We start from the raw sequence: 25,459 nt of genomic DNA, 5'->3' as shown, positions 1-25,459 counted from the left end.
ACACTTTGTTTGCCCTTTGTTTGGTCCTTTCTAAGTGGGGGTCTAGAACCAGACATTGTATGATAGTTTTCTGAAATTTGAGGCAAATAAGAAAGTCAAGGTTGCTGGGCTGCAATAAGATTATAAGAATTACAAATACAAAAAAAAATTAATATTTTAGAATTTGTGCATTCATTGTACATTTTTTTCAAAAATTCCAAGGTAGGGTTTGTAAATTTTTTTAAAAAGAAATGTAGGGTTTGATCAAAATTTCAAACCCTACTTTTTTTAAAAAGAAATTTACAAACCCTACATACAACCCTACATACATTAGATTTTGGAAGAAAATGTAAAACTTTCAAATAAAATGAATAAAAAATAAAATTTTTGCTTACAAGAAACAAAAAAAAAACTCAAAAAATTAATCTTACCTCTTACAACAAACTTGAAATGAGCTGCAAACTCTTCCTTTCCAACTCTTGATGCACCAAATTAAAGTATAATGCAGCCCCAATGTGATGAATGGATGAAATCTTGAGCTTCCTCCTTGCTGGTTTTTTTTCAATCAATCCTTGTTTCTCTTCACAACTCACTTTTCTCCTCCTATTTTGTCAAATGAATGAAATGAAGTTCACTTTTAGGGGCATAGCAAAATATAACAAAAAAAAAGAATCATATAAAAACGTTTTAAAACATGTTTTTTTTTTTGTCCCTAACTTTCCTTTATGCTGGCAGACTGGGCGTCGGGACTCTCCCAAACTCAACGAGTCCAGGGGAGTTTGAAGGGAGGTGATTTTTGGTGAGTTTGGGGTCTGGACTCGGTCGAGTCTGAGTCCGAGCCTGCCAAACTCGGCTACCACCACTCAGCTCGGGAATCACCCAAACTTGGCGATTTTGGGCGATTCCCGTTCCTTTGGATTCACTAGGTTAAGGGTGTAGAAGTGGAAAAGTAATTTTGTATTGCCCTGAGCAGCATATGAAGTCGTCTACGATTTTTATGAAAACTATAATTAATTAAAATTTAATTTATCAACATTGCATTAATCATTTCATTTTGCTGTTGTATTGAATTCTTCAAATACTCATAACCATATATCAAGAAGAGGGAATTCTATTTGAGGGCTGGAGCACGTATTAGTTTCCCAATTATGGTAGGCAGAACACCCCCTCAACTTTCGTGTAATCATTTTTGTTTGTTTTTGTTTTTGTGATTGTATTTTACTGTTTATTGTTTCAAAGCAGGGGTTTTCATTGCATTTATAGATTATAACTTCAATTGAGTGTTTTTTAAAGATTGAGCGAAAATTTCCATGGTTATACTGTTGGTAGATTGATAATGGTGGAGGATATTGTGTTTGAAATTGGGGAAACTTGAGTGGACATTAGTTATGTTTCAGATTGCTTTATGCTGTGTTTTGCGGCATATGGCATGCTAGTTTTGCATTGGTTGCTGGTTAGAAATACTCTTATATCAGATAATCTTATTTGTCTTGTAGTAAGTCATTTTTTCCATGTAGTTCAATGGAGTAGGTCTTCAGCATTGGTTAATGCGATGAATAAATATCTGGGATCCAATTAACTGGCATTTTGAAGCATGCACCATCCAGCTTCTCGCACATCTCCTCTAAATATTCAGCATCATGATTGCTTGAATTATTTATCAAAATTGGGAAATGAAAGGATGGTGTGTGAAAAAGGGGGATTTATGAATGGCATTGTTCACGAAATACTTCACATTTCTGGTGTCGATAATATTTCTGAAATGCAAGCACAGCTACCCTTCATGGATATGTCATTTTGATGATTTGAAAAGGAAGAGATGGGTAGCTTTTTATACATCATGTAACCAAATTGCAATGCGATAGTAATGTAGTCAGCTTTGCTATTCAATAGACACAGTTGCCTAGTGTGTTTTGGCAAGCTACCAACTTGGTTGAAGTTCTTTGGCATTACTACCCATTTGGATGGAGATTCTGTTGTCTACCCAATGGTTTGTCTTTATAGATAATCTAGTTGGGAGAGGGATTTGCCTCAAAATGTAAGGGATTTGCTAAAATCTGTCTTGTGCCAGTCAAAACAGAAGACTGATACTGAATTCTTACAACCTAATTTTTTATGTGAATTGCAAACCTGAATCAATTAAAACCAAGAAATCTAATCCCTTGATAAAAAGTTAAGTTAAACCAACGAGACTTCGAATGCTTAATGCGGGTTGATTCAGGTTCTCAAGTTCTTCAGAAAAATAAAGATTTGTTCTATGAAGTCTAGCATGTTTGATCTGTTGGGTGATTATGTTATGAGTTATTTGGGACGGGCATTTATGAAATCATATTGCAGGATTAAATGTATGCAGAAGACAAATAAGGTATAAAAACTACTCACTGGAATGCAACACTCCATCAAATCTCTTCGGAGTTTTGAACTAGATAACTCATGCAGAGAAAATTGAAAATTTTCTGCTTGAAGTGATTTCTAGTCTAACATGAATTTATTATCCATTCTGTAAGGGCTTTGTCAAAATGGAGGCCATTTATCCGAGATCAGATGAATCAATTACCCCTTTGGATTTTTCGAAACAGTCTTGTTTGTCAAGATTGGATAAGGATCTTTATGATATTTATGAGTATTCAATTGCGTAGTTTGTGGGTCAAACTCATTTAATTTGACTCACTGGAAAATACCTCCTACTCATGAAGGGGTCTTTGCTCTTTTTTTTTTCTTTTTTTTTCGAAGTTGCTTCATTTGTTTGTGTTCCTCTGTGGTTTTGTGTTTTCATGGTACAATGGAACATTTTGAGAATTTTAAATATTATTTTCGTGGATCCAGATTTTCAGTTAGACAAACTGACGTGCAGAAATTTTGGGTTTTAGAACCTCCGAAATTTACTTGTTTCTTAGATTGGCATCACTTTTTTACAGAGCCCCTGCGTAAGATAGCTCCAGGTACACCATCTGAGATTTTATTAAGGATCCTATCTATTGCAGGAATGCCTAGTGTTTTTCGGGATTTCTGGGTAACTGGATAAAAGGGTAATAGTATTCAAAATACAATCTATGTTCATATTTGGATTTAGCATTTTAAAATGCATTGGGACATCTGCAAGATTGCACGGATATATTATAATTCTGTAATTTCTTGATATAAGGCTTGGCAGAATTTATATATTGATATGTATTTATAGAGCTCGTAGCCGGTGCCTACCAACATATTTATACACCTTGTTTAGATAGAATACAATATGCTGCCATATGTGCATGATTAAATAGTGGAATGCCTTGGGAGCGGCATGGCATATTTATATTTATGAATGCAATTAACAGGACACAGAATTTGAATTAGGCAGCCTGCCATTTTTCTTCTTACGAATACATGATGAATCGTCAAGTCAGTAGCGATGAAAGTCGAGTGGCATGAATAGCATTGGGATGATTAATAGCAATGATGACAATTAGATTTGATTAGATCAACAATGTTAATGAAGTTGTATTTGGTATAACTAGCAATGAGGTTACTTATCGGAGTGATAATCTTGATTTGGGTTGTGTGAATAGTATAAAGGTGCAGATAGGACATGGTCAACATCTCTTAGCCTTTCGAAAGCCAATATAGGTCTGTTTGAAGGGGTAGCTATAAGGAAAATTGAGGTGCACAGTTGGCTGTGTAGGAAGGGAAGGGGGGTTGCGGGGAAGTCCTTGATAGAGTGAAAAAGAGCTTGGGGCTGCTTTTGCTAACTTGGAAAGCTTTTACCTCACAATTTGCTTCTTGGGGAAAACAAAAATAACATTTTGGATGATGTGGGATAGGGAGCTGATCACATCTTATCTTTCATTGTATTTCTTTGAGAGTTCTTTTGTATGTTCATTTTTCTATTTGTGAGAGATTGCATTGCATTTGTACATGGGTACCTAACATGGCCTAATAGCCGGAACCCATCTTGCATTGTTAGCTTGAGTCTACATTCCTCTAAGTTGCATTTGGGGGGGGGGGGGGGTGTTGGTGTAATTTACGACTCATGTAATTACACTTTACTAAAGTTGACTTAGGATAATGCATTTCATAGTAGTTTGCATATGAAACATTTAGGGAATTGCACATCTAGAGAATATGATTGTAGGAGAAATCCCACCTTTGGTGGTGTTATCTCGTTGTCACATTTTCATATCCACGTATAGTCACCTTCGGTGGGTGATCCACCTTTAGTGGAATTATCTATTAAACTTTACTTATCCCTACCTATCCTTGTATCCCATTGGGCCACATGTCATGATTGTGTGCTCTCATTTCCCTATGTCCTTGCTTTTATAAGAAAACTCATGTACATTGTATAGTTGATCGATTTTTGCATCTTGATGAGAATATAGTTTGTTCTTGTCTATCTTCTCTCTTATGTTTGTGTTATTCGTTGGCCTCTAGATCTTGGATTGCTATAGGTAAATTCTTACAATAATGATATTCACAAGGAGGTTATACAATATTTTCATGACAATAAGCAAGAATAATTTGCCATGCTTCTTTCAAAAAAACCAATAGCCATGTTGTTGACATATAATAATGATTCATAAAAAGAATCTAGCAACGAATGAGTTATCCTTTCCATGCTTGCTCTCAAACAGTTTTACTAGGGTGATAACCACGTATTTTATAAGTAGGTTTGTTATACACAATAATGTTAGGTAGAGTGGCACTCAAGATAAAAGATAAATTATAGTAGACAAAAGATGCTTTGAAAGTTCTAAGCAATTCTATGGATGTGTAGGAGTTTTCAATTGCTTGCCCTTGCCTTTGATTCACCTTGTCATCCTTGTTGTTTTAGTAAAAGGGAATGAATTTATGTGATAATCTTGTATTTGACAAGGGGGGAAAGATTTAGATGCACCACCTAAATCTTGTAAATATGAAGTATGGATACTTCATCATAAGTTTGAAATTGGAAAAAATAATATAATATTCCATCTTCATTAATATTCCTTGAGAACATCGGTTTCATGATCTTATAATGAAAATGGAGGAAAGAGTGTATCATAACTATTAAAAAAGAAATACTACATCTCTCATATTTGATACAATGATAAAAAAGGAGGTGTTCCTTTATTTCTCATTTTTCTTTCAACAAACATTCCCTATAAAATGGAATAATAAACACATTAACATCCTTACATTTCTACTGTGAGCATATAAGATATATTGAAAGAATTTCATGCCAAATGATAATGAGAGAAGAAAAAAATATTCCAATGTGGTTAGAGAACTTTGCTTATCAATATCATAAATTATTAAGAAAATGGAGGTTTGCATTTCAACATGACTCGGGTTGGCATTGGAGAAATGATCGCTTATAATAGATGATCTAAGAAATCACAAGTTTGCATCCCTTTGATTAAGACTTTGGATATCTTCAAATATTGTAGACATGTAATATCATAATGTGCTTCACAAAGAAAAAATACATTCTTACATTGGCAATAATCATAATTTATATAAAAATAAGAAAACACAAAAAAAATGATTTAAGTTTCTTACTTTGAGAGGAGATTGTAACATTTACATATTGTATAAAAAATGAAGAGTTAATTGGAGATTTTGAAATTTGAGCTATACAAGCATGTGCAAGATTGTGGGGTATAGTGAAGAGCACTCGTGAGAATGTTTCTCAAATTAAAATTCTGCTTAATGTCATAAGTTATTTGATTGTAACTAAGTGCAATGAAATATAAGAACAGTTTAGGATGACAACTTTCTCATTATAAATGCAAAGATTGCCACAAGCTATTTATCTCCATCTTGATAAAAGTAGCTTTCACTTTTATATTTTGATGAGAAGATTAAAAATTTATAATCAAAATTATGATTATGATATATATATATATATATATTACTTACATGAATAGATTAAAAAGATAAAGATAATGGATCGTATATGAAAACTTATCCATAAAAAAAGAAGATAGGGTACAAAGTGATAATATAATTAACATTAATTTTTTTTTAAACGGATTTTATTGCACATTCCCAAGTTTTATTAGCCAATATTGATATATTGGAATAGTTGTATTATAATTTGGTAGCAACAATTGATTTCATATATAACAAGCATGATAAAACTAGTGTGATAAGAAAAAGTTGTACATGATGTGCGCTCTCGCCGCTTCTCTCGCTCGAAGGGCGATTTTGAAAAAGGCCTCTTGCAAGGGGTGCGCCTGGTGGTGTGGGTGGCTTGCGTTCCCCACACCCTGACGACTGTGTTGTTCACTTTGACGCCCTCGCTGGCCCTTGTGCCTCTGTGCCGACGGACAGTGTTGTTGCGGACGAAACATGCCCTCCCCCCTCTGTGGGTGCCCTTTCGGGTGGTGTGGCGGTTGTTTTTTCATTGGATGGTGTCGTTGATGCTAGTTTCATTCTGTTAGTGTTGTTGTTGGGGCTGTGAATGCTTCTGGTGTTGCCTTGGATCGTCCACGGCCTCCTCCTTTCACTGGTGGATGAAGTTTTGCTCATGTAGCCAAATTTGTTGCTCCTAAAGGGATTTGTTCTCTTCTTTGTGACAAATCCTCCTCTGTGGTGGTTTGTGGTCACGATGTTGTGGATAATATTGATTTCAATCAATGATGTGCATTGGTGTGCATATTTGTTGGGTTCTGGCCTTCTCTTCCAGATCTGCATCGTTGGGTGAGTGATTCTTGGAAGCCTCTGGTCGCTTTTAGCATTGAGCTTTTTCTTTGTGCTAAAAGTTTTTTCATTGCTTCCTTTACTTCTTTCTCAGATAGAGATTTGGTGCTAGGTTAGTTGTGGGATTTGGGAGATCACTCTCTTTCTGTCAAGCCCTGGACAACTTCTTTTAACTCCCTTATTGAACCACTTAATGTGCATCTAGTATGGTTTCACCTTCCTAATCTTCCTCTCCTTTTTTGGGAACAATCTTGCTATGAGGCCATTGGCAACTCTATTGGCCGTTTCTTGAAAGTGGATGATGCCATGTCTTTTATGGGGTACTGCACTTTTGCCTGCATTCTAATCGACATTGACATCTCTTTGTCTCTCTCTCTCGGGATGTGGTTCTTATGGTTGGTGATACGCCTTAGATGCAACCGTTGGATTATGAAGGCCTTCCCTTTCGCTGTCGGAAGTGCTATTCAATAGGTCATCTTGCTGTGGACCATTCTATTCCACGCCATAGGGGTGCTTCTACTTGGTGGAAGAATGCTACTGTTGATCATTTAACAATCAATGCTCCCAACTTTGATTCCGTTGGCTCCTTTCATGAAGATGATGTCTCCTATTGGGAGGAAGTTGTGCACCTCACTGTTGCTGAAGCTCCTCAGGATCCTCCTATTGTGGCCTCCTTTCTCGAGGCTCCCACCCTAGCTTCTCCTATTCTGTAGCCACGATCTACTCTTATTGGACCTGCTTCTGGTGTTGTTGTCTTGCAACAACCTCCCACTATTCTATTGTAGCACTATTGAAACTATTGATTGTAAGCCTGCGAGGTCCCTTTCGATTGATCTCTCTTTTGATGGTCCTAATGACAACATCGCTTAGATAGTGGTTTCTTGGAGGTGGAAGGGGAAGTCTTCTCCCCTCCCCCAAACCCCTCTTTGTCTGGGTTTGGGTGTCTCTCCCCTTCCTTGATTGGGGTTTTGGGTGTTTTTTGGTTTGACAGGGTTTTCTTTGGCATGTCTGATTGTGTTTTGTTTCTTACTGCCTTTGGGCTATTGTTTTAGATGCCAACATCATGTATTTTGGTGTTGTTTGTATGCGGTTGATAGTTTTTGACTATGTTAAGGGTCAACGCCCTAGTTAATGCTGCTTTACTAATAAAAACAAATGATTTCATATGTATGGTGCTCTTGAATAAGGAGATTTATTAGAGAGAAGGATTTATGTTAGTTTCTTTGTTGGAAATAGTGGTGCATCTCAAAGCTACTTAGAAAAAGGGTCAACTTTGATATTCATAGTGGGAGACACTACCATCAAGAGAGTCTATACAACTACACTGACAATGGATCACATGGCTATGGTAATTCAAAGATCTTACTAATGCGAACAATTTTTGATATGCATGATATTGTTTGCAAGAGTAAATAGTAAAATGGTCACATTTTTTTACTTCAAGCCTATAGTAAAATTATATCACACTAATTAAGGCATGATTTGTATGATATCAAAGCTCTAAGAAGGTCCTAGTGAATTTAGTGTTGGAGATGTAAATATAAATTGACCAATTATCTAATACGAGGATGAAGATGTGAATAATAGAACATTTCAAGTTAAACTTGCATAATTATTCTGTGTATAGATGTGCCACTAAAATTTATTAGCAAGTAGAGTAACTTGGATGGAGAAGAATGCTTATACGTAGAATCTGATAGCAGACATTGTGCCCTCCCTCATCGAAGAATCATATGTGACACTTTATCACATGGCTCTACTCATATTTAGCATCATATAAAACTATTCAGGATGTAGTCTATATCTGCATTAGTTGGGCGAGTATGGATATTAGAAGGTTTGTACAGGGGTGCAAAGAGGTCGTCCATGCTTGATTCATATATGTAAAGCACTACAATACAATATTTGGTTGATGCTCATCAAATGTGGCGGGTCCTAAATCCTATAATGTGGTCAACAAAGAGTTTAGGATGTATGCTAGTGTATCCACTATTCCGTCATGTAGGGGACACCCCATACACACCTAAAAACATACTTTATTACACTAGATGAGGGCACTCACCCAAAATTCATGCATAGCATAACAAAGAGAATATAACGAGTTTGCAAGAAACAAATTGTCTTCTATTTCAAAAAACTGAAATACAATTTCTTAATTTATAAAATATTATCCACTTACACTGTACAACTTTGCAACCTAGATCTACAAGCTTTTCTTCTACACCCCTCAGTTACTACTTTTTATTTATGTAAAGAAGCTCTCAACTTCGAATGAATAACCTCTAGCCCAAGCCTTCCTTTTATAGTACTCTCGTGTCTCTTGGAAATCCCACTTCCCCTCTTGATGAACAACATATGACAATCAAAAAATGCAACACAACCAATGGATGACTTTTGAACTTCCCTAGGATGCCACCTAAAGAGGTGTCTTTTTAGTTTTCTGAAGTGGGTGCTTAAAAAGGCGCCTTTTCCCATATTTATGTAACCATTTGATAAATATTAGTAAATATTTTCCCCTTCCTTGTTGCCATGTCTAAAAGGCTATTGTTTATGATTTTAGCATTATAAATGATAGAAAAGGGTGTCTTTTTTTGAAAATTACAATCGCCATTGAACATAGACCATGAATATTGAATAATTTTGACCTCATATGCCCCTTTGGACACTTTCCTAGGTACTTGGAGACACATAGATGCTTGCATTTATTTATAGTCATCTAACTTTATCACAAAATTAAAATAACAATATTTTTGGGTGATGTCGGATTGTCCTATACCCATGGATGCTCTTGCATAAAAAACTTAGGGTAGAAAATTTTTGTGAGCTTGGTCTCACAAAATAGGGTTGGATGATAGAGGCATCATTTTAGAATGCCAACAATCTTCAACTAATTCCATTGCTGTAATATGTACCTTCAACTAGTTCTTTCTCCTCTTCCAACACCTAGTTGGAATAAGCATTCTCTTTCTCTGACAACTTTGCTCTGCTCCTGTCTTTGTTGGTGTGGAATTATCTCCATCATAACCTGATCTCATCTGCCATATTTGGTCTGCAACCCTCTTCCTCAATGTGGAATTTGTTCCATTGTAATCTAACCTCCTCCAATTATTGCTCCACTCAGCATTGCTCCTCATTTGTTGGTTTTAACCCACTTAAGTCTGACCACTCCCACCAAATGCACTATGCAATCTCCTCAACATACACCACCTCAACATATACCTCTCTAGCATCCTCTCTTACAACCATCCTCTCTTTGCTTGACTACTCCACTCTCTCCATCATTCTCATGTCCTCAAGACATTTATTACATCTTCATCTACTGCAACACTACCATAACTGCAACCTCTTTCTTTTCTTCTATCATGCATTCCTAAAGACATGCTCCTTTATCTTCAATCAATTTGAATGATTCTGCCTCAACTATTGCAATTTCATCAACTGCTCTAACTTTTTCTTCAACTTCCTCTTTTTCTATTGATACTTTTAAGCCTTTGCAAAGACTTGCCTCCGCTACAATATCCTCCTCCATTCCCACATTCTTTAGTAAAACAACCTAATCAAAACATTCATAATTATTGGATTTTACCTCATTAGTTTTTGTTGAAACTTTTGCTCCATTTGCAATTAATTCATCTCATTCTCTTTTTATCTGAATTAGTAAATCATGGTATTCACTTTCATCTATATCCTCTAGAAGGTTCTCTTTTGTTGCAACCTCTATAATTTCATCCTCTTGGAAGACAAACCTATCACTTCCTCTACCCACTCTCTCTTAGTGGAGGAAGTATGTGGACTTTCTACCCAACCTCAACCTTTGTTGGAGGACAATAACAAACTCAGACACTCCACCCATAGATCTTGGTGCCAAACTACCTCATGTTCGATGCTATGTCTACATCCTCAGGAAGTCCTGCTTTGTTATCGCTATGTAAGGGACTCCCCATACACACCTAAAAACATAGTCTATTACACTAGATGAATGTTACTCTATGCAAAATTCATGCATAGCATAACAAAGAGAATAACACAAATTTGCAAGAAACAAATTGCCTTATTTTTGAAAAAAATGAAATACAAGTTCTTCAATTACAAAATATTAGCCACTTCATCTTTATAACTTTGCAAGCTAGAGCTACAAGCTTTTCTTCTACACCCCTTAGCTACTAATCCTCTTTATCTATGAAGAGAAGCACTCAAATTTGAATTAATAACCTCTAGTCCAAGCCTCCCTTTTGTAGTACTCTTGTGTCTCTTGGAAATCCCATTCCCCCTTTTGATGGACAACACATGGCAATCAATAAATGCAACACATAGCTAATAGATGACAAATCATTTTCCCCACGAGGTCACATAAAGAATTGTCTTTTCAATTTTCCAAAGTGGGTGCCTAAAAAGGCGTCTTTTCCCATTTTCATGTAACCATTCAATAAATACTAGTGCACAACTCTTCCCCTTCTTTATTCCCATGTCCAAAAGGATATTTTTATGATTTTAGCATTATAAATGATAGAAAAATGTGTCTTTTCTTAAAAATTACAATTTCCATTGAACATAGACCATGAATATTGAAATTTTAACCCCATATGCCTCATTGGACACTTTCCTAGGGACTTAGAGATCCTTCCATACTTGCATTTATTTTTATTCACCTAACCTTATCACAAAATAAAAATAACAATATTTTTGAGTGATACAAGATTGCCCTATCTCCATGGATGCTTCTGCATCAATAAGTCTCCATCTTGGGAATTTCGCATCAATAAGTCTCCATCTTGGGAATTTGGAGTATAGTAATAATTAAATGTGGCAATTTTTGAGCAAATGACTGATTATAGCATGATAAGAGTCTGTCTCATGAGATCTAATCCACAAAGCCCTATTTAGTTTGCCTAGCCTTTTTAAGACCATATTTTTTTGCATCACATTTGGTTTCCAATTTTGTTGAATTTATATATGTTTTCAAGCACCAAAATACAAGATTTAGGGTTCAAATCCCCTCTGGAGAACATGCTACCATGTCTAAGAGCGTTGATGAACATATGACTGAAGCCCAATGGAGAGTTGGCATTCAAGTGCCCTTGCTGTGCGTATGGTAGATACTAATGGCTGGAGACTAATCTCTATAATGGCAAAATATAGCTTAGGGCTATTTCGCTTAAGAAGTAAATAGTTAGTTTCTCTCTCTTGCAATAGGAGGCCTTCCTGAATGTATATCCATTTTCAAAGGTTAGTGTATTTGTAGACGTACTCCATAGCTTGCACCAAGAAGTCCTATGGGTGTGTGAGCAAGGCTCCTTAGGCTTCATTTTTCACATTTTAAGTTCTATCGACCCGTTTTTCCCGCATACAGTATTTGTCTTATGTTTAAACACCACGACCTTTATCAATAGGCTTTGAGATGATGTTTAACTAATCTCCTATTATTATTTCAATGATGACCCTCCCACCTCTCCCCAATGGCTGTCCCGCTTCTCAGCTTTTGAACGCTAGTGCCTTTGCTCTAGTGTCCATTTTTGCAGTGACAACCAGTGGATCTGCTTACGTGCCCTCCTTCACATAATTTCCCACCCTTCCTCCTCACGTGGGGGTTGGTGGAGACCTTCCCATGCCTTCTTTCTCTGTGTTCCCTCCGGTTGTGTCCGCTGGTGTCGCAGTTGAGGCTGGCGCTAATGTGGCTGGCTTCAGCCTTCCCCCTCCTCCCATGGGAGCTGGGTCGTGGGTCATCCCACTACGAAGGGCGTCACTACTGGGTGTACTTCAGCTGCTGGTGTTGTTGGCAGTGGTGTGGATGCCCAGGTTATGGTCCCTCCCAAACAACCTCCTCTTACTGGTGGAAGAAGTTTTGCTCGTGCTGCTAGGTTTGCCTCTGTTAAAGGGGGTTCGTCCCCTTCCTTGTGGAAAATCCTCCCTTGTGGTGGTTTGTGGCTAGGATGGTATGCAAATTTTCTGGGTTTTGGCCTTCTCTTCCATACCTTCATTGTTGGGTGAGTGACTATTGGAAACCCCTGGTTGCTCATAGCATAGAGCTCTTTCCTTTTGCGAAAGGTTTTTTCATTGCATCCTTTACTTCTTCCTTGGATAAAGACTTGGTGTTGGACAAGTTATGGGCTTGGGGAGATCACTCTCTCTCTATCAAGACCCAAACAACCTCTTTTAATCCCCTTACTGAATCACTATCTATGTGTCCAGTATGGGTCCGCCTTCCTAATCTCCCTCTCCATTTTTGGGAACTTTCCTGCTATGAGGCTATTGGCAATTCTATAGGCCGTTTCTTGAAGGTGGATGAGGCCACATCTTCCATGGGGCACTCCACCTTTTCTCGCATTTTAATCGACATCAACATCTCCTCACCTCTTCCAAGGGATGTTGTTCTCATGGTTGGCGATAGGCCTTAGACTCAGCCACTAGATTATGAGGGCTTGCCCTCCCGCTGTAAAAAATGCCACTATTGACCATTTGACTGTCAATGTTGTGGATTCTACTAGCTCCTCTCACGAGGATGACATATCCTCCCAGGATGAAGTGCTTCTCATTGCCGCTGAACCTTCTACTGATCGTCTCGCCATTGTTGTTCTACAACCATGTTCTACTTCTATTGAGCCTGCGGTTGTTCCTTTGCAGCACTCTGTCGCTGTTCCACAACACTGTTGCGGTTCTTCAACAACACTCTGTAGCTACTTTTGATTTCAACCCTGTAGAATCACTCCCACTTGATCTCTCTCTTGATGGTTCTAATGATTGTATTACCTGGACTATGGTTTATCATAGGCAGAAGGGGAGGTCCTCCCCCCTTGTCCAAACCTCTCTCTGTCAAGGCTTGGGTGTCTCTACCCCTCCTTGAGTTAGGCCTGGTTAGTTTTTTGGTCTGACAAGCTTTCTTATTTGCCTGTCTAACCCAATTGTTGGGGAGCTTGGTCCCTTGGTTAGTTTTTTTTCTCTCTTTGATAGTCTCTATGTAAAGGGTCGATGCCCTAGTTAACGCTACTTTTTTATAAAAAACAATCACGACCTATTATATTTTTGAATGAATAGAAAAAGAGCTTTTCAAATTTTGTAAAGACACGGTCATAAATAGTATGGAAAATGTTATTTTGACTATAAACATTATAAATTCAAGGATAATAGAATAATTTAAATTAAATACAACATATAATATTAAAATAAATATTAGACATCAATCTATATGATTATGTTAAAAAAATTATTAGAATGAAAAATTATCTTAGATATAACTAGTAAAAAAGGGTTAGAATTTCTTACTATAGCTTTGATGAATTGGTTATAAGGTAATGGAAACGACACACCAAATGTATTGTAAAGTGGGTCCTACACATGTTGATTGAACATAAATAGATTTCCCATTTAGTTCTACACATCAGTTATACATATCTTCTAGTATAACTTGTAAAAAGGATTAGTATAGCCTTATAGGCTCTAATACCATGTTAGAAATTACGATCTTAAGATGCTAATAACTATAAAGAAAGTATAAAATATAAATAAGATAAGAATCATATAAACATAGATTTAACACATTATACAAGATATACATGAGGAAAATCCTTTCCTGTAAAAAACTCCATAAAACACTTACAAAATATGGTCAATCATAAAAAATTGAACCTGGGGACACTTCCCCTTACTTACACACGGCCATTAATACCTTAGGTTCATAGTGATAAAAAACTCCAAATTCACACACTCTAAAATGAGAGAGAACCTCCTTAAATATAGGAAAAAGGGTGCCAAAATACCTAAACGTGTATTGGTCACACCTTTTCAATAAGCCTCCATAAATAATTAATAATCTAATAATTATTGGATTATAATTATTTAAAATGGGATATGCTTAATAAAGCATATAATATTAAATTTTTATAACCTTATATTAGAACAACATATAATTGTTATAAGGGTGTGATTCGTAATAAAGTTATGTTCTAACGAGAAACAACAGACAAAATCTAAGAGCCTTTGGTTGAAGGAAGGGGACAAAAGTCCAAATACTTTCACCTCTTTATTATTATGCATAGGAATACTAAAAGTATAAAGGAACTAGAAACTAATAAAAAATGATATTCAATTTGTGGAAAAGTAAATGAAGTCAATAATAAAGTAGTATTGAATCGATTTGAACTTGAAAACATATTTCTTCTGATTAATTAAACATCAAACCACAATTAACTTATTACTGTAATTATGAAACATGAAAGCACAAAGAACAATACACTGGAACACCATATTTACGTGGAAAACCCTAAATAGAGAAATACCATGGTGAGAGTCACACTCACAATATGAATAATTGATTACAATATTTAGGCTCAAGGCCAAGGAGTTCACTGCCCCTGAAAGGACTTGCAAGGCTAAGGCACACAACCTTAGGGCAAGAAATAAATATGCACAAATTGCCAAAAGGAACACACCTTCCGATTGGTGTAGAGAATCAAATAAACTAAAATGAATAAGATCTCGTGATCATGAAATTGTCCTTGAACCACTGTGTCAAGTGACCAATGTCATGACAAACACATATGACTTCAAACTCTATCTCAATGCTCTTCACAATTCTCTTTCATACTTGTGTTATAACAAATTTTCTTGTGCATCATTCAAATCCACTTCACATCAATTCACATACACCCCATATCCAACTTATACATCCACACTCCTATATATACAAGATAATTCATTGAAACCCTAAACTAGGTTGACAATAGACATAATGGACAAAATTTAATAAATTTGTCCACTCGAACCTATAACATCTAAACACATAACAACACATCCTTCCCAAACAATTCCTATGAGCCACACATGGTAACACATCCTCCAAGGTCGACATTGAATGAAATGTGTAGATAAATAATGTAACACACCAACCGGTAGGCCAAGAACAATCTTCCCATGCACAAAAATCAATGCAAATCTATACACACCATGGTGAGACCCATATCAACATCCATACATAACCACCAAATAATATCTAGACCAAAAGGCATGATCTAGATATGATACACTACCTCTGTCAACTGAAAACCAACCTAGCTGACAACACATAACTCAAATCACCATAACTTCATTTGCCAATCAAACCATCACCATAAAACTAAATTGGAACACTGAACAAGCCAAATAAACATGTCCTCCAAGCCACAACACTTGAAACCTCAAATCAAAGAACTGCCAAGAATTCTCTAGACCGGTTCTTATAGACCACCACTATAAAAAATAACTAAGCAACAAAGGACTTGTAAACTTTATAGTACAACATACATAGATCATGAAAATTATATCTATAACACATACTAAAGGAATTAAAATAATTCTTCCTTCGAGACATTAGAAACTCTTTCCTACCTAAATACTATTTCTTGCATATTGAAACTTCCACTACACCAACCTTTTGAAAATACCTCAGCCTTACTCAATATCACTACTAGACCATACAACAACTTCATAACATATATTTCTAGACCATCTGTAACACATAGTGACATCAATGACAAGACAAGACATGTTGACATCAATGACAACATAACACAACAACTTAAGTTTTTGACATTCTCCCCCTTAATCTTTGATGACAATACACCACCAAAAACAAATAAAAATGAACTCACAATTGATCTCTCTCCCAATTTGCATCTCTCCTCCTTTGACATCAAGGACAAAGGTAACTATGTTAAACTCTCTCTCCCCCTTGTTTATAAGACATTGATAACTGCACCACTCGCTACTCTCTTTGAGAGCAACCACCACATCAATCTAGGAGCAAAAGATGAAGTTTAGATTTCCCCTTGGATAGATGCACCAACTGAATGCATATAGTTTGAAGTAGAAGGGGAAATAAACCCTAACTTCTACAAGAGATACCGAAAGGCATCCTTCATCAAAGCCTTAATAAAGATATCTACAATTTGTTCTTTAGTAGGAACACACTCTAATCTAACTTCCTTCTCTGCAAACTTCTCTCTTAAGAAATGATATCATATTGCAATATGTTTAGTCCTTGAATGCACTACCGAATTCTTTGAAATGTTAATAGTACTTGTGTTATCACACATAATAGGAATTGCTTCATCATACTTCACCTTAATATCATTAAGATTTTGCTTCATCTACATAACTTGAGTACAAAATGATGCTGCTGCAATTTATTATGCTTCTATATTAGAGAATGACACTGAATCCTATTTCTTACTCAACCAAGAGATGGATCTATCTCCCAAGAAAAATGCACCACCACTTGTACTTCTCCTATCATCAACACATCCAACACAGTCAACATATGTATATGCTTTCAATGTGAAACCATCATCCTTCTTATTTCATAATCCATAATCCATAATGTGGAGTCCCTTTCAAATATTTGAATATCCTCTTTATTGCTTGGTCAAGAGATTGCTGAGGATTAGCTTGAGATCTAGCAACCAAATAGATATCCTACATAATATCTAGTCTTGAAGAACACAAATATAACAATCCTCCAATCATAGATCTATACTTTTTCCGATCAACCTTCGAAGATCCATCATCCTTGCTTAGCTTACAACCAATAGCCATAAGGGTTGCAACTGGTTTAGAATTCTCCATCTCAAACTTCTTCAACAACTCCTTGATATACTCAATCAAAGAAATGAAAATGCCTTTTTTTGATTGAGTTACTTGAAGACCAAGGAAAAATGATAGCTCACCTACCATAGACATCTCAAATTCCTTCTACATTTCTTCTACAAACTTCTTACATACATCATCATCTACTCCAAATATGATATCATCAACATACACAATAACAATCAACAATTTATAACCTTCAACTTTAAAATAAAGATTATTATTTGTACTACCTTTGTTAAAATTTTCAACAAATACATATAATATTAAAACAAATATTAGACATCAATCTATATGAATATGTTGAAAAAATATTAGCATGAAAAATTCTCCTAGATATAACTAGTAAAAAAGGGTTAGAATTTATTACTATAGCTTTGATGAATTGGTTAAAAGGTAATGGAAAAGACACATCAAATGTATTGTAAAGTGGGTCCTACACATGTGGTGATTGAACATAAATAGATTTCCCATTAAGTTCTACATATCAGTTTTACATAACTTCTAGTATAACTTGTAAAAATGATTAGTATAGCCTAATGAAATCTGATACCATGTTAGAAATTAGGATCTTAGGAAATCATTATAAATAAAATATAAAATATAAATAAGATAAGAATCATATAAACATAGATTTAACACATTACACAAGATATATGAGGAAAACCCTTTCTTGTAAAGAACCCCATAAAACACTAACAAAATATAGTCAATCATAAATAAACTAAACTTGGGGACACATTTCCTTACTTACACATGACCATTAATACCTTCCGTTCATAGTAATATATCTTACTATAAAATTACAAATTCATACACTCTCAAATGAGAGAGAACCTCCTTAAATATTGGAAGAAGGGTGACAAAATACCACCCTAAATGGGTATTGGTCACACCTTTTCAATAAGCTGCATTCATAAACAATTAATATTCTAACAACTATTGAATTATCATTATTTGCAATGAGATATACTTAATAAAGCATATCATATTAAGTTTTTATAACATTATATTAGAACAAAATATAAATGTTATAAGGGTAAAATTACGTTCTAACAAGAAACAACAGAAACAACAGACAAAATCTAAGAGCCTTTTGTTGAAGGAAGGGGACAAAAGTCCAAATACTTTCACCTTTTTATTATTATGCATATGAATACTAATAGGATAAAGGAACCAGGAACTAATAAAAAATAATGTTCGATTTGTGGAAAAGTAAATGAAGCCAACAAAAAAGTAGTCTCTATTTTCAAGAATATTCTTTCAGGGAGAGTCCATCCTTATCTAGATAAGAAAGAAGCTATTTTTGAATTAAGATAATTAAAGCTCGTCAAGCCTCCTTAAGTTGAAGGAGTTTAAGTTTGTAGTCTCTTCCATCAAAGGGATAAAGCCCTATGGCTAGATGGTTTCCTCTAGTGTTTTTCCAACATTTTTGGGATGTTGTTCATGATAATGTGGTTGTAATATCATTTGGAATCTTCTAATTAGGAATAATTATTAAATAAATAAACACCTTGGATTTTATTTTGAATAAGATTGGTGCTAACAATTTTAAGGACTTCAGAATGTTTGTACAACACATTTTACAAGATTTTGCTCCTGTTAAACACACCAAAGGACTGAGGGGGGGGGGGGGGGGTGGGGGGGGTGAATCAATTCGAACCTCAAAACACTTTTCTTTTGATTAATTAAACTTCAAACCATGATTAACTTGTTACTGCAGTTATGAAATATGAAAGCACAAAACATAACACACATGAACACCAAATTTACGTGGAAAACCCAAAATAGGGAAAAACCATGGGGAGAATCACACTCACAATATGAATAATTGATTACAATGTTTAGGCTTTGTAAAGTGGAAAATTGGAGGCTTAGGAAATTCACCACTTGGAAAGGAGAATTCACTAATCTCAATTTTCACTTTGGGGGACTTTACATTCAAAAGAGGGGGATGAATCTACTAGATCCAATCCTAAATGATGCAAGGATTGAATAGTAAGTAGATTGATTGTGTTTGGAATGTGATTGACCTTCTTTTGTAAGTTGAATAAGTTAAGTGTTGAGATTGAAGACAAAGTAGGCGAAAATAGTGAGCTAGAGATTCAGGATTCAGTCATGCACCTAGATCTAAGAAGTTTGAGATGATTTGAAGCTGCTTTGTGAAATCTGCAAAAAGTTGCAAGGATTGTGTGCCCAGACCAGGTCGCCCCCGACTTGGTCCTCTGAACTTTCCGCGCGTTGAAAAGGGTTTTTCCGCCTTTGCATATAAAGCTTAATTACAGAAGTACAACTTTGCACCTGCTTCTTTCACACATAAAGAAGAAGAAAGGGGTTGGGAATAGGGGTTCGCCTAAGTCAAACCCCGGTTTGAAATCAACCTTGAAATAAATACTGCAAATGCTTGAAATAAATGATGGAAAGGTATACCTTCAGATCTGCAATAGATGATGATGATGCTTTGCTTCTTAGATGTAATCACATATGTTGTATGAAATGGCATGAACATGACAAAACCCTAACACACACATGCTTGAAAATGAATGATGTAATGGTTCTCGAATGGATCTATGAAGGATATGCCACCTTGATGAATGCTTGAATGCTTGATGCTTGAATGTTGTTTTCTTGCCTTCTCCACTTTGTCATGCTGTCACCTTATGATTGTATGTTATCCTATCTTATCTTATGCGAAATGAGAGGGGAATACCTCCTTATACACTTTCTTATCTTCAATTGTTTAATTTTCTAACATAGGCTGACATGGGGAAGTAACTTCTTGTTCAAATTTGAGATAGGGACTAGGGGCCAAAATAGGTCCTAATTAGGGAGGACCAGGGCATGGCACCCTAGTCTTTCCCTAATTTAGGCTAGGATCAAGAGCTATTCTAGGTGTAAGATGAAAACAATGAGGTTTTGTTGCATAGGGGAGGCATAAACAGGTCCCGATCAAGCATGGGGATGAGACCGATAAGGTGAGGGCCCAAAATGCGGTCAAAATTGCAAGGGGTGCAATTTTAGGATGCTATAGGCTCAAGGCCAAGGAACTCACTACTCCTGAAAGGACTCGCAAGACTAAGGTGCACAACCTTAGGGAAAGACACAAATATTCACAAATTTCCCAAAGGAACACACCTTTTGATAGGTGGAGAGGATAAAATGAACTAAAATGAATAAGATTTCTCGACCTTAAAATTATCCTTGAACCACTGTGTCAAGCAACCAATGTCATGACAAACACATTTGACTTCAAACTCAATCTCAATGGTCTTCACAACTCTCTTTTGTACTTGTGCTATACCAAATCTGTGTGTGCATAATTCAAAATCACTTCAAATCAATTGACATACACTCCATATCCAACTCATACACCTCCTACATATACAAGATAATTCATGAAAACCCTAAATGAGGTTGACCATAAACATAATATACAAAATTACATAAATTTTGCCACTCAAACCTATAACATCCATTTCGATATACTCCACACAATAGAGGGGATCTAAACACATCATAACACATCCTTCCAAAACAATTCCAATGAACCACATATGGTAACACATCCTCCAAGGTAAACACCAAATGAAACATGTAGATAAACAATGTAACGCACCGACTAGTAGCCCCAAAAAAATCTTCCCATGGACAAAACTCAATGCGGATCTACACACACCATGGTGAGATCCATATCAACATCCATACACAACCACCAAAGCATATCCAGACCAAAAAGGCATGATTCAAGTAGGATACACCACCTTTGTCAATCGTAAACCAACTTGGTTGATAACACAAAACTCAAAACACCATAATTTCACTTGCCAATCAAACCATCGCTAGAAAAATAAACTGGAACACTACACAAACCAAATAAACAAGTCCTCTAAGACACAACACATGAAACCTCAAATCAGAGAAATGCCAAGCATTCTCTGGACGAGTTAAGACATACTGCCACTGTTAGAAACAACAACTAACTCCACCATCTGAGAAATAGAGAGCCTATAAACCTGATAGTACAACATACACACATTACATGAACATTATATGTAAAAATACACTCCATAATCTTCACATACTAGAGGAACAGAAAGCATTCTTCCATCGAGACATTAGAAACTCTTTCTTGCATAAATATTGTTTCCTGCATATTAAAACTTCCACTACACCAACCTTCTGAAAATACCTCAACCTTACTCAATATCACTACAAGACCACACAACAACATCAAAACATATATTTTTTGACCATCTGCAACACATAGTGACATCAATGACAATATAAGACAGGTTGACATTAATGACAACATAACACAACTCAAGTTTCCAACATTCTCCCCATTTATTATTGATGGTAACACACCACCAACAATAAAGAAAACCGAACTCACAACTGATATCTCTCCCAATTTGTATCTCTCTCCCCCTTTGACATCAAGGATAAAGGGAACTATGCTAAACTCTCTCTCCCCCTTGTTGATAAGACATTGATAATTGCACCACTCACTGCTCCCCCTGAGAGAAACCACCACATCAATCTAGGAGATAAAGATAAAGTTTAAATTTCCCCTTGGACAAACACACCAACTGAATGCATCTATTTTAAAGAAGGGGAAATAACCCCCAACTTCTACCAAAGATACTCAAAGGTATCCTTCGTCAAAGCCTTAGTAAAGATATCTACAATTTGTTCTTTAGTAGGAACTTACTCTAATCCGACTTCCTTCTTTGCAACTTTCTCTCTTATGAAATGATATCGGATTGCAATTTGTTTAGTTCTTGAATGCATTATCGAATTTCTTGAGATGTTAATAGTTCTTGTGTTATCACACATAATAGGAATTTATTCATCATACTTCACCTTAATATCATTGAGTTTGCTACATCTACATAACTTGAGTACAACAAGATGCTGTGGTAATGTATTATGCTTCTATAGTAGATAATGACACCGAATTCTATTTCTTTCTTAATCAAGAGACCAATCTATCTCCCAAGTAATGCACCACCACTTGTAATTCTCCTGTCATCAACACATCCAATGCAATCAACATCTGTGTATGCTTTCAATGTGAAATCAACATCCTTGTTATATTATAATCTATAATATGGAGTCCCTTTCAAATATCCATATATCCTCTTTACTGCTTGATCAGACAATTGCTTAGAATCCACTTGATATCTAGCAACCAAATAGATAGCCTACATAATATCCAATCTCGAAGCAGTCAAATATTGTAACAATCCTCTAATCATAGATCTATAATTTTTCTGATCAACCTTAGAAAATCCATCATCCTTGCTTAGTTTAGAACCAATAGCCCCAAAGGTTGCAATTGGTTTAGAATTCTCCATCTCAAACTTCTTCAACAACTCCTTAATATACTTGATTGGAGAAGTAAAAATTCTTTTTCTAATTGAGTAACTTAAAGACCAAGGCAAAATGATAGCTCACCTATCATAGACATCTCAAATTCCTTTTGCATTTCTTCTACAAACTTCTCATATACATCAACATCTCCTCCAAATATGATATCATCAACATACACAACAACAATCAACAATTTATCATCTTTAACTTTGAAATAAAGATTACTATTTGTAGTATATTTCTTAAAGTTATACTAAAATAAATACTTATCAAACCTTGTATACTAATCTCTAGGAGCTTGCTTGAGTGCATAAAGTACATTCTTTAGTGTGCAAACCATATCTAGATATTTTGATAGCTTGAATCCATTCAGTTGTTCAATGTATACTTCTTCCTTAAGTTCTCCATTAAATTGTGCTTACTTGACATCCATTTGATATACTTTAAAGTTCTTGTAAGTAGCGAACGCAAGAAACATCCTTATAGCTTCCATTCTTACAACTAGAGAAAAAGTCTCCTCGAAGTATATAACTTCAACTTGTGAATAACTCTTAGACACCAATCTTGCCTTGTTCCTTGTAACTCTTCCATCTTCATTCAACTTGTTCCATAACACTTGGTTCCTAACACATTCTTATCCACCGGTCTATGTACCAGTTCCCAAGTTTGATTCTTCTCTATTTGATTAAGCTCCTCTTCCATTGCATTAATCCAACTTTCATCCTTACTAGCTTCTACCTAGGTCTTTTGTTTCACCTGAGATAAGAAATAATAGTTTGCTTGTGAACACTGGTTTCTGCAAGTCTTCTTCGTGCCTGAACACCTTTATTCTTGTCTCTAATAATCTATTCTTCTGAATGATTCTTTCTCACATACATTGTTGGTGTCTTAGGAGTCTGTTCAGGTTCCTTTTCTTTTACACTTGTCTATTGAATCTCTTCCAGAGCAACCTTCTCTTATGTAGAAACCGAAACAACTTCTATCTCAGTCTCAGATTTAGGTACAATCTTAGTCTGATTCCATTCTTCACTAACTCTAACATTTGCACTCTCCACAATCTTGTTTAGCCTATTGTTTTATCACTTGTAAGCCATATTTGTTGAAGAATATCCCAATAATATGCCTTCATCTGATCTTACATCAATCTTCCCTAGATCATCTTCATCTCTCCTTATGTAGCACTTGCTTCCAAATATTCTAAAATACTTGACAATAGGAGGTCTTCCATTTCATAGCTCATAAGATGTCTTTGTGTGATTCACTCTTATTTGAACCCTATTAAGAATATAAACAACAGTAGGCACAACCACTTTCCAATACACACTAGGCGGGTTAATATCCTTCATCATGGTTTTAACCATTTCAATAACTGCCCTATTCTTTCTTTCTACTACTCCATTCTATTTAGATGTCCTTGGAGCATAAAAATGCCTTTTAATACCATAATCTTCACAAAATATATCAAATTCATTTGAGGTAAACTCTCCTCTTCTATCATATCTTAAACATTTGATTCTAGCATCAACTTGATTCTCAACCACAGACTTGAATACTTTAAACCTTTCTAATGCTTCATATTTTTCTGTCAAGAAAGTAATTCATGTCATTCTAGAATAATCATCAATAAGAAACTTAAAACACATTTCACCGTTTAGTCCTCTTTTCCTTGGAGGTCCATATAGGTCTGTATGAACTAGCTCCAAAAGTCTTCAAGTTGAATATTCCTTTTTCTTGAATCTACTCTTTGTTTTCTTTCCTAGTTGACATTCCCTACATACAGTATCAACAGGTTTGATAATCTTGGGTAAATCTCTTACAATATGAGTAGAATTGATCTTCAACATATTTGTGAAAATTAATATGTCCCATCCTTTTGTGCGATAACCAACATTCACTGCTCTGTGTCAACATACAATTGCTACCACTGTTATCCTTCAAATAGTAAACATTGCCATTAGTTCTTATACCTTTTGCAACTAGTCTTCTAAAACTTCCTTTCTTTATATTGTATCTAGACCCATTAAATATAAGCTTATATCCCTATCTACACATTTGATTTACACTCAAAAGATTATGTCTCAAACCCTTAACATAATAAACATCATTTCTCTTATGCTTACCATCAATTGAAATAATACCTTTACCACAGATAGGTGTATGTTCCTCACTTGCAAATTTTATAAATTCAACATCATACTTTTCAAAATCAATGAACTTTCCTTTATCATCTATCATGTGATTTGAACATCCAGAGTCTATTATCCATGCCTTAGGCTTTATTTTCACAAGTAGTGTAGTCTTCTCATTCTTAGGTTTTTGACTATTCTCCACATCTTCTAGATTATTGGACCTTTCACCACTCTTCTCCTCTATAGCTAATAAGAATGATTCTTCATTTGAGTCATTTCCACCTTTTTTTTTGATGATGAGTTTCCATTAAACAAAAATTCTTCTTAGTTTTGTCTCTATCATCTATTTTCATGTTTTTTTTATTCCATCTGTGATTATCTCTTCCCTTATTATCATAGTCAGATATTCTATCATTGTCTTCCCTATAAGTACATAGTGACCAATTCTTCCAAAATTGAAACATTTGAAGGGTAACTTACATTTCTACTTTCTGGTTCCTTTCTTTAGTCTTCTTACAAAGTTTGCTTCTATCTCATGGGTAAGTGCACCAAGATGGTGAACAGAAAAGTGGCCACATGCCAAAAGAAAACATTATTTTTCATAACCTGTGCGGGTTCTAAAATTTCAAAAACGTGCTAGGCTTGGTAACACCAAGCCTAGAGAAAAAACAATAAAAAAACCAAAAGTTCCTCAAAAC

The sequence above is a fragment of the Cryptomeria japonica genome, chromosome 10 (genome assembly GCF_030272615.1).
Source record: "Cryptomeria japonica chromosome 10, Sugi_1.0, whole genome shotgun sequence".
Classification (NCBI taxonomy): Eukaryota; Viridiplantae; Streptophyta; class Pinopsida; order Cupressales; family Cupressaceae; genus Cryptomeria; species Cryptomeria japonica.
This window is presented reverse-complemented; position numbering follows the sequence as displayed.